Source organism: Triturus cristatus, chromosome 4_1, assembly GCF_964204655.1.
Source record: "Triturus cristatus chromosome 4_1, aTriCri1.1, whole genome shotgun sequence".
NCBI classification, from domain to species: Eukaryota; Metazoa; Chordata; class Amphibia; order Caudata; family Salamandridae; genus Triturus; species Triturus cristatus.
This window is the reverse complement of record NC_140585.1, coordinates 8804426-8814769: the sequence shown is the minus strand read 5'-3', so window position 1 is coordinate 8814769 and position 10344 is coordinate 8804426.

Genomic DNA, 10344 nt, shown 5'->3' with positions numbered 1-10344 from the left:
CGAAAATGTCAATGTCGCAATTTCCGCAAGCGGAACGGAAATTGTCACCCACCCTTACTTGTTTTACCAGTCAATAATCTCTTGAATGATTAAATGAAAGGACAACCACACCAGGTATATATTTAAAATATATGTATTTAAGATAAAACACACCCCTCTAGTCTCTTTATGAGACTGGAGTTCAAAGTACTAAAGTTACAAGTGATCAAGCATCAGTAAAAGCACAAATACACGTTTGGGCCCTAGGGGCGTACCAAATCATATACCAAAAAAGTGGTATAAGAACCACGACTGAACTAGACACAAGGCCTAGAGCCTGTAGAATTGCTGGGACCCCAAGGAACCACCCAAGGTAGTGACACAGGGGACCCATGGGGACTGTATGCAGTGTGTGAACACAACCGCGGGTTCCCGTTATCTTCTATGGGCAATGTCGCGGTTGGAAATGTAAAGATTAGGGACACTTAGAGTCGAGTCCGGACCAAACCCTTTTGGACCTAAGAAGTTCTAGGGCTAGCACCCACGGGAGCACCGGAGTACTCGAGTTACCTCACCCAGGGAAGCCGGGTGCATAGGTGTCTTTTGGTGTTGGGTCGTGTCGTCGATTTCAATGGAAGCCTGCAAAGAACTGCAGCTGCCGTGAAGAGGAGAAGTGTCCGAACAGATCCAAGCCTGGATCTAGGATGGAAGGAACCTGAAAGCAGAGGGGACAGAGTCTGGGTCACTAGCCAGTGACCGAGGGCAGGATGAACCAATACCCACATATGTCGGGTGCTTCAGGTGAGTTGATGGGTGTCTTTACTCTTCAGCCACGATGTCCAGAAGGAGATGATGACAACCAGGAGCTGGATTCGAGCTGTACCAAGAAGTGTGTCGAGTGCTGCGGTGTCGGCGACCAGATTGGACCCAACAAGCCTTGGCAACGGCAAGTCACTGTAATTCAGAGGAAGGACTGCGGTGCAGACCAGCAAGGCCTGAGGGACTCGCCCAGCGATGGTAAGTCAGGGCACGTCAGGAGAAACTAGGGAAGCCCAAGTAGAAGATGAGTTACCTTCATGGGGACTTACTAGACAGCGGGCTAGCGATCGCGATGGAGCCTCGAGCGGTCGCACTTGAAACTTGCCCACGGGGTCACTCGTGGAGTGGAGGCCAGCAATTTTCGGTGCAGTAGGTGCTCAAGGCTGGGGCTACTCGGAGCCCAAAGCACAACTTCAAGGAGGACAAGGAAAATAGTGTTGCTGCAAAAGTTCACGGTGTCCAGGGGTCACGGTTCCACGTCACCCACGATAGCCACGGGCCTCAGCTTTTCTGTGGACTCAGGGTCGCCTCGGGGAAGTCTTGAAACCTACCTGTGGTGATGCAAAGACTTCGGCGTCTGGCGGGAGCTTCAGCGATGCAGACCGGTCAGTTGCTTCTTTGGTGCCTGCCAAGCAGGGGAGTCACTCCTTGACCCCAAGGGAGATTTCTTACATCTTCTAGTCGTGATAGAAAGTCGAAGGTCCAGGATATATGTTGCAGAGTTTCGTCCAGGGTAATCTAAATTCTCAAGGACTGGGTTCCCATACTTAAACTAAGTTTGGGGGTTGGACATACTCTAGGGACCCACCTATGGGAGGGTTTGGAAAGAGGGGTGGTTACACCGATTTCCTTTGTCCAGTTTCATGCCAGAGCAGGGGTAGGTAGCCCCTGCAACCGGTTTGAACTGGACTATGCACAGGGACACCAAGTGTGCCCCCAGTGCAGGACTTCAAAGCACCAGAGAGTGCTCCCGCCCACCCTCAATACACATCTGCCTGTCTGGGGAGGTGGTTACACCTCCCTTCGACAGGAAACCTATTGTCCAGGCCTCCCCTGCCGGAGTTTAGGTCAGCAGCAGGAGGCCAGACCTGTGTCTGTGGCAGAGGCATCCATTTTGTGATGCCATGGCTCAGGAAAGCCCTACCGGGTTTGACCAGTGTGAACATGTCTCTCCCTCTAGAAGGGTGGAATGCTACCCACGCCGCCAGAACTGGCGGTGGGTAGTATTCCAAAGTGTTTGACACCAAACATGATATGTTTTGATGCAACCATTCCAAAGTTAGCATTTACCGGGAGGTTATTATGCAGTTAAGAGTATATGGTATGGCTGTATCACAAAACAGCCATAAGGAAGGATTTCCGAAAGCTGCAGAGGTGCTCGGCTCATGCTTGGGCACCATCTCACACAAAACCAAGCACTCTGCCTTCAGGATTGTCAAGGCCTGCCATAGGAGTGGCTTATAGGTTTATAGGTGTCTGTATATATATGTGGATATAGGTAGCCTGTACCAGTGTAAGGGGTGCAAGTACACCCTTACCCAGGCTGCAGTAGCAGACCTGTGGGGCCATTTTGGAGTGCTTCCTAGGGGTGGCATAATACATGTTTTGAGCCCCTGGTAGGCCTCTGAGGTACCTATTGTGAGAAGGTGGCCTGATATATGCTGTCCACTAGGTCTAGTGGGCACCTTGTATAAGTCCAAACAACCCCTTATGGTGAAAGGTTAAAGACAACTGTTAGACCTGGCACCTTGGCGTGAGTCTCCCTTCCACTTTTTGTCGCTGTGCCTCATGTTTTTTTATGGTGTTGGCCGCTCAGCGCACTGTGCCACTGCCAACCAGTGCCACAGTGCAAGTGCTCCCTATGTAAAATGTATATGTTGGTTGGATTCCATGATTGGCTTATTTGGTTTACTGTCAGACCCCAGTAAAGTGCACCAGGAGTGCCAGGGTGTGTAATTACAAATACCGCTGGTGGGCTTGCAGCACTGGTTGTGCCACCCACAGAAGCGGCCTGGTAAAATGTGTCTAGGTCTGCAATCGCAGAACCTGCGTGCAGTCCGGTACTGTCATGCTGACTGGCAAGTGCACCCACTTGCCAGTCCCTAAACCTTCCCTTAACTTCATGTTAGTCACCCCTATGGTAGGCCCAAGGGCAGGGTGCGTTGTAAGAATAAGGTAGGACAAGCCCTGATGTGTGTGGCATGTCCTAATAGTGAATTACAGCCATTTTCGTTGTTCACTATTGTAAGGCTACCCTGTTCTCATAGGCCAGAATGGGCGGTTAGGATTGTTACATCCTATGATCCTAACCGGCCCAGGGAACATGGTAGAAACTCGAGTTTAGTATGCCTGAACTCAGAATAATAAGGTACATCTTTTAGAAAGGTTTATTGTAATATTCTGCGTTTGCAAATGCCACTTTTAGAAAGTTGGCCTTTGCTTGCATAACCATTTCAGCCCGCCTCTGCATGATGTGTATCTGCTGTCTGGCTTGTGTGAGTGACAGGGCCGGGGAAACCCAGATGGGCAGGGCTAGGTAGCCTGGTGGTGAATAGAAAGATTGACAGGTAGATGGGTGGGAGGAGTACCGCTGGACTCTGAATAGGACTGTTCTCTGGCACCACAATGCCGGCTCCGCCCCCTGTGGAGCGTCTGATGACTCTGCCCTGAACTCTGAAAGAAGAAGCCTGCATCGCGTCAACAAAGCGCTCCAGAACTGGACTGAACTAGGCAAGGGCCCCCCTGGCCTGGGAGAACAAAAGAAATGTAGTGTAAATGTAGGAGCCCTGCTCCTAAGAAATCAGATCCGCATTTGAACCAAGAAGAATCTCTGCTTGAGGAGGAGGCGCCAGGAAAGCTGTACGGAGGAAGACTGTCCCTATCCTGGGGGGCTTGCCTGCAGTGATGACCTTGCTGCCAAAGGAGAGAAGAGGAACCCTTTACTAAGACTTTGCTTCATTTATATTGCAAGAACCCTGTGCTTTCAAAACGATCTCCAAGGGCCTGGAAGCGAGCTTGCCCCCTGAACTGAGCCCCAGGACCATTGGGCTCATCCTGACCTACACTCGCCTACCGCTGGACCGTGGTGTTCCTTCCCTCGCCGGAGCCGTGACTCCCGTGCCCATCAGCCCCTCCTTGAGCCGTGACCGGACTGCTTAGCCGCCCCTGCCTTGGGAAGAGCCTCGCTCGATCCGAGCCGCTCTCCCTACACCGTGCTGGGCTGCCCCGTCAACCCGCTCGCTGGAGGCCCACTGCGCATCTTCACCCCTCCCGCCGGAATCAGTGCTGTGAGCATCTCCAAAGCCTCGAACGGCCCGGACGTAGAAAACGTACCCGGCTGCCCCGCTCTGCTCACTTGCCAACCTGAACACCCCGCTCCTGCTGTGAGCCTGAGGGACCAGATCCCCCCTCGTAAAGCGTGGGAGCCCCGGACGCCGCCTCGCCCTTCCGAAGAGCCGCTGGACGCCCCGCACCCGCCTTCACCAAAAAAAACAAGGTACTGTAACATACGAACTCGACCGCGAGTTCGCATCGGATCCAGGGTCCGTAACGTTTTGTTTTCCCTGCCGTGTGACGTGTGCCACCGGGTTGCCGTCTCAGCGCGAAGCGCGCTAAGACCCACAGTTCACCTTGTTGCCCCGCTAAGAAGAACTTTCCGCATAAAATAACTTTTCGTAATAATAGAGATCATGGCCCCACCGTTTCACCATTACTGGGTCTTGTACTAAGTCTGCTTAAAATATATAAAAGCCTTATTTTTGTATACAACCTGCCTGGTGTCCGTTCGTGGTGCATGCAAAGTATTTGCTGTGTGTATAATTGCAAGTGCTTAACCGTGTACGCCCTGGGATTTAGCCTTGACTGCTCGCGCCACGCACCTAGAGGGTGAGCAGGGGTTATTCTAAGGAGCCTTCCTTCGCCCTGACTAGAAGTAACGGGTCCCTGCTTGTCGCTGGTACTTGCCTGCGCCAACCAGAGCCCCCTCATTTCTAACATTGGTGGCAGCGGTGGGATTTTCGGATTTGCATTTGTAGTTTGTATACAGTAAAGCATTGATCGCCACATAGTGAGTGCAGACCAGTAACGCAGCCACAATACTATTGATTTTTTTTGGTTTTGCCAAGAAATTCAATTTTTGAGAAACCATGCCTGGTTCACTCCCTGCAGGAAGGGCAGCCTATATAGTCTCTGGAATGGATGATGTAGATTGGGGAGAAGGCGCACTTGAGAGCTACACAAATGAAGATTTGAAAGGTTTTTGCTCAAAGTTCAGAATTTCCCAAACTGGATTGAAAAACAAGGCGCAACTTGTAAAGGCGCTAAGGGCTTGGTATGAGTCAAGGGCACCAGAGAATCTGGTGGAAGTGGTTCCACCAGAAAGCGTCCATGAATTTACCAGAGGCCTGTCGCCAGAAGAGTTGGCAGATAGGGCAGCAACCAGAGCACACGAGGTGGAGATGGCAAAACTTAATGGGCAGATGGATATGGACAAACAAAGATTGGCCATGGAAGAGAGGAAAATCCAAATGAAACATGAGATGAAGCTGAGGGAGCTGGAGCTGAAAGCGAAAAGTTTGGAGCTTAATCCCTCTGGTGGCAGCACACCGCCAGGGCTGGCGGAATCAAGGGTATATATTCCTAAAGATGTGGTTAAGGAGTTTTTTAAGAATGATGACATAGGGCAGTGGTTCAAAGCCTACGAAGTAGCCATGTCCTCCCACCGGGTCCCTGAGAAGGATTGGGGAGCAGGGTTGTGGGGGCGGTTCTTGAGTGAAGGGCGTGACACACTGCTAGATTTGCCCTCAGATGTGTATAACCCTTACCCCCATATGAAGGATGCTTTAATGGCTAGGTATGGGCTAACTCCTGAAATGTATCGGCAGAGGTTCAGGGGTTGCACTAAGATTCCCAATAGTATGTATGTGGAGTATGTGACGTTTTTTTGCAGAGCACTGGATGGTTGGGTAAAGGGTAGCAAGGTTGATAATTTTCAAGGGCTTCTTGATTTAATGGCATGGGAGCACTTGTCCAGTAATTGTTTTCCTGAGCTACGCCAGCACCTGATTGATAGTAGGCTGACTAACCCTAGGAAGCTTGCTAAGGAGGCGGACCGCTGGGTCAGTACCCGGGTCCACAAGGGTCACGTGGGAGATTCCGCCAAAGGTGGGCAGGGTCCCCAGCAGAAGACTGGGGGGGGACAGGGGTAACCAGAGGGAGTTCCCAAAAAGACCCCAAAGTAATCCCCAAAGGAACCAAGGGAAATGTTCTCAGCCTCCCCCACCCCCGAGACCGACCGGGGCCCCGACAGGTCCTCCTGTTCAGAAGGGGCCCCTACAATGTTACAACTGTGGTCACATGGGGCATTTTGCCTCTGATGTAAAGTGTCCTTTGTATGGTAAACCAGCACCCACTGGTGCTCCACCCCGGCAGGTGACTAGTGTAGCCTTGGGGGCGGAGATGGGTGTCCAAGGTGGGTGGGGTCCAACAGAGATGTCCCTTGTCTCATTAGGAGACTGTGAAGTGGTCCCCCAAACCCAACTGCCTGAGAACACTAAGAAATACGGGCAGTGGGTGACCATCAATGGCCGTAGGGTGGAAGCTCTGAGAGATACAGGAGCCAGTGTGACAGCTGTCAAGTGTCACCTGGTGTCTCAAGAGCAGGTGGTCCCAGGAGCATTCTATCCAGTTGTTGCCGCTGACAACACAGAGAGTCACTGCAAGGTGGCTCAGGTTCCCTTTGAGTGGGGGGGGGGGGTCTCTGGTACTCTTCAGGTAGCTGTGAGGCCCGCCATGCCTATAGACTCTCTGTTAGGGAACGATTTGGAGAGCTTACCTTGGGCTAAGGTGGAGCGGAGTGCTCACCTGGAGATGTTGGGTATGCCGGATTGGGCGTGTGTCATTACACGGTCCATGGCAGCAAGTAGAGGTACTCAAGAGGTCCTGGAGCCTGAGAGGGAGGCCCAGGAACCGGCCTTAGAGAGAAGGAGCAGGGGCGCGGGAAACCGGCCCCTGAAGTTCCCACGGTCCAGGAGGAAGCAGACCTTGAGGGGGATGCCCTGGAGCCTACAGGGGAACAGATAGCTGAACTGGGGGAACTGCCTGAGCTGACCCATTGGCAGCAGGAAGGAGGCCCCTCCAGGGAGGACTTTTGTAAGGCGCAGAAAGAATGCCCTTCTCTCGTGGGTATGCGGCAGCAGGCTGCAGACCAGGCCGCAGGTGATCAGTCTGGGTCACATTTCATTTACTGGGAGAATGACCTCCTATATACAGAGCCTAAGGTTGCTGAGCCTGGGTCAGCCCGTGCGCTGGTGGTACCCCAAGACTTCAGAGCCTTCCTACTGGGGCTGGCTCACGATGTGCCATTGGCAGGGCATTTGGGGCAGGACAAGACCTTTGAAAGGCTTGTCACCCACTTTTATTGGCCTCAAATGCGCAGGAGTTCAGAAACTCACTGCAGGACATGCCAGACTTGCCAGGCAAGTGGAAAAAGTGGAAGGAAGCAGAAGGCTCCACTCCAGCCATTCTCTGTGGTCGGTACCCCATTCCAGCGAGTGGGGATTGACATTGTAGGGCCACTGGACCCCAGGACAGCCATGGGCAGTAGGTTCATCCTGGTCCTGGTGGACCATGCCACCCGGTACCCGGAAGCCATCCCTCTGAGGACAGTGACGGCCCCCGTGGTGGGACGTGCACTGATTAGAATTTTCTCCAGAGTGGGATTCCCTCTAGAGGTGGTGTCTGACCGGGGTACAAATTTTATGTCCAAATACATGAAATCCCTTTGGCAAGAGTGTGGTGTAACCTACAAGTTCACCACACCTTACCACCCCCCAAGGAAACGGGTTGGTTGAGAGATTCAACCGTACCCTCAAAGGCATGATAATGGACCTAGAAGGACCCATGAGGCGTAAGTGGGACGTCCTCTTACCATGCCTTCTCTTTGTTTACCGTGAGGTGCCACAGAAGTCTCTAGGGTTCAGTCCCTTTGAGCTCCTGTACGGCCACCCAGTGAGAGGACCTCTAAGTCTGGTCAAGGAAGGCTGGGAGCAATCTCCCAGGAAACCTCCCCAGAATGTATATAGTTACATGCTTGTCTTCAGGAATCAGACTAGGCGATTCAGGCAACTTGCTGAGGCAAATCTGGAAGCCAGCCAGGAGGAGATGAAGCGGTGGTACGACCAGAATGCCACTCTGGTAGAGCTTCAGCCTGGACAAAAGGTATGGGTCTTGGCCCCAGTGGAGCCCTGTGCGCTCCAGGATAAGTGGACCGGTCCCTTTGAGGTGGTGGAGCGCAAGAGTCCTGTGACCTATTTGGTGGACTTGCGGTCTCCAAGGAACCCCTTATGGGTCCTTCATTTCAACCGCCACAAGCCCCACTTGGAGAGGTCCCAAGTGGGCATGCTCCTGGCAACAGATGCTGGGATGGAAGAGGAGACCAAGCCTCTTCCAGACCTCCTGTCAGCCCAGGAGCAAGATGGGTCAGTGGATGGTGTCATCCTCTCTTCCGCCCTGACCCCTGAGCAACAGAATGATTGTCGCCAATTGCTGGGGAAATTTTCTGATCTGTTTTCCCTGGTTCCCGGTGTCACTGATTGGTGCGTCCATGATGTGGACACTGGGGATAGTCCACCCGTGAGGCACAAGGCCTACAGGGTAACTGACAGGGTGAGGGCATGCATCAAGGAGGAGGTCTCCAAGATGTTTGCATTCGGGGTAATTGAGTCCTCCAGCAGTCCTTGGGCCAGCCCAGTGGTCTTGGTCCCAAAGGCTGCAGCGCCGGGAGCCACACCCGAACTCCGGTTCTGTGTGGACTACAGAGGACTCAATTTGGTCACCAGGACTGATGCACACCCCATCCCCATAGCTGATGAGCTCATAGATCGGCTAGGGGCTGCCAACTACCTCAGCACGTTTGATTTAACGTCTGGGTATTGGCAGATCGCCTTGACCGATGGGGCCAAAGAGAGGTCAGCATTTTCCACCCCAGATGGGCACTACCAGTTCCGGGTTATGCCCTTTGGGATGAAGAATGCCCCTGCCACCTTCCAGAGGTTGGTCAAGCAGGTGTTGGCTGGACTGGATTCGTTCAGTGCTGCCTACCTGGATGACATCGCAGTGTTCAGCTCCACTTGGGAAGAACACCTGCGCCACCTCAGGGAAGTGTTGATGGCGCTGCGGAGGGCAGGCCTCACGATCAAGGCGAGCAAGTGCCAGATCGGGCAGGGTTCTGTGGTGTACTTGGGGCACCAGGTTGGGAGCGGCAAGGTGGCGCCCCTTCAGCCCAAGATAGAAACTATCCTGAATTGGGAGTCGCCCAAAACCCAGACAGAGGTGAGAGCCTTCCTAGGTCTCACCGGGTACTACAGGAGGTTTGTCAAGGGGTATGGCAACAGTGTTGCCCCCTTGACAGCGCTGACTTCTAGGAAGCAGCCCAGGAAAATGATTTGGACTGACACCTGTCAGAAAGCTTTTGAGGCCCTGAAAGCTGCTATGTGCACGGCGCCCATGCTCTTGGCTCCCAACTTCTCCAAAGAGTTTATCGTTCAGACAGACGCTTCAGAGCATGGTGTGGGGGCTGTTCTTTCACAGATTAATGAAGAGGGCCTAGATCAACCTGTAGCCTTCCTTAGCAGGAGGTTACTTCCACGGGAACAGAGATGGAGTGCTATTGAGCGTGAGGCATTTGATGTGGTCTGGGCGCTGAAGAAGCTAAGACCATACCTGTTTGGGTCTCACTTCCGGGTTCAGACGGACCACAGGCCCCTCAGATGGTTGATGCATATGAGGGGTGAGAATCCAAAGCTGTTGAGGTGGTCCATTTCCCTACAGGGGATGGATTTCACGGTGGAACATCGCCCTGGTACGGATCACGCCAATGCTGACGGTCTGTCCAGATTTTTCCACCTTAGTGATGAGGAACTCCCTGGGGTAGGGTAGTTCTCCCCACCTTTCAGCTGAAGGGGACACGTGTTAGACCTGGCACCTTGGCGTGAGTCTCCCTTCCACTTTTTGTCGCTGTGCCTCATGTGTTTTTATGGTGTTGGCCGCTCAGCGCACTGTGCCACTGCCAACCAGTGCCACAGTGCAAGTGCTCCCTATGTAAAATGTATATGTTGGTTGGATTCCATGATTGGCTTATTTGGTTTACTGTCAGACCCCAGTAAAGTGCACCAGGAGTGCCAGGGTGTGTAAATTCAAATACCGCTGGTGGGCTTGCAGCATTGGTTGTGCCACCCACAGAAGCGGCCTGGTAAAATGTGTCTAGGTCTGCCATCGCAGAACCTGCGTGCAGTCCGGTACTGTCATGCTGACTGAGCAAGTGCACACACTTGCCAGTCCCTAAACCTTCCCTTAACTTCATGTTAGTCACCCCTATGGTAGGCCCAAGGGCAGGGTGCGTTGTAAGCATAAGGTAGGACAAGCCCTGATGTGTGTGGCATGTCCTAATAGTGAATTACAGCCATTTTCGTTGTTCACTATTGTAAGGCTACCCTGTTCTCATAGGCCAGAATGGGCGGTTAGGATTGTTACATCCTATGATCCTAA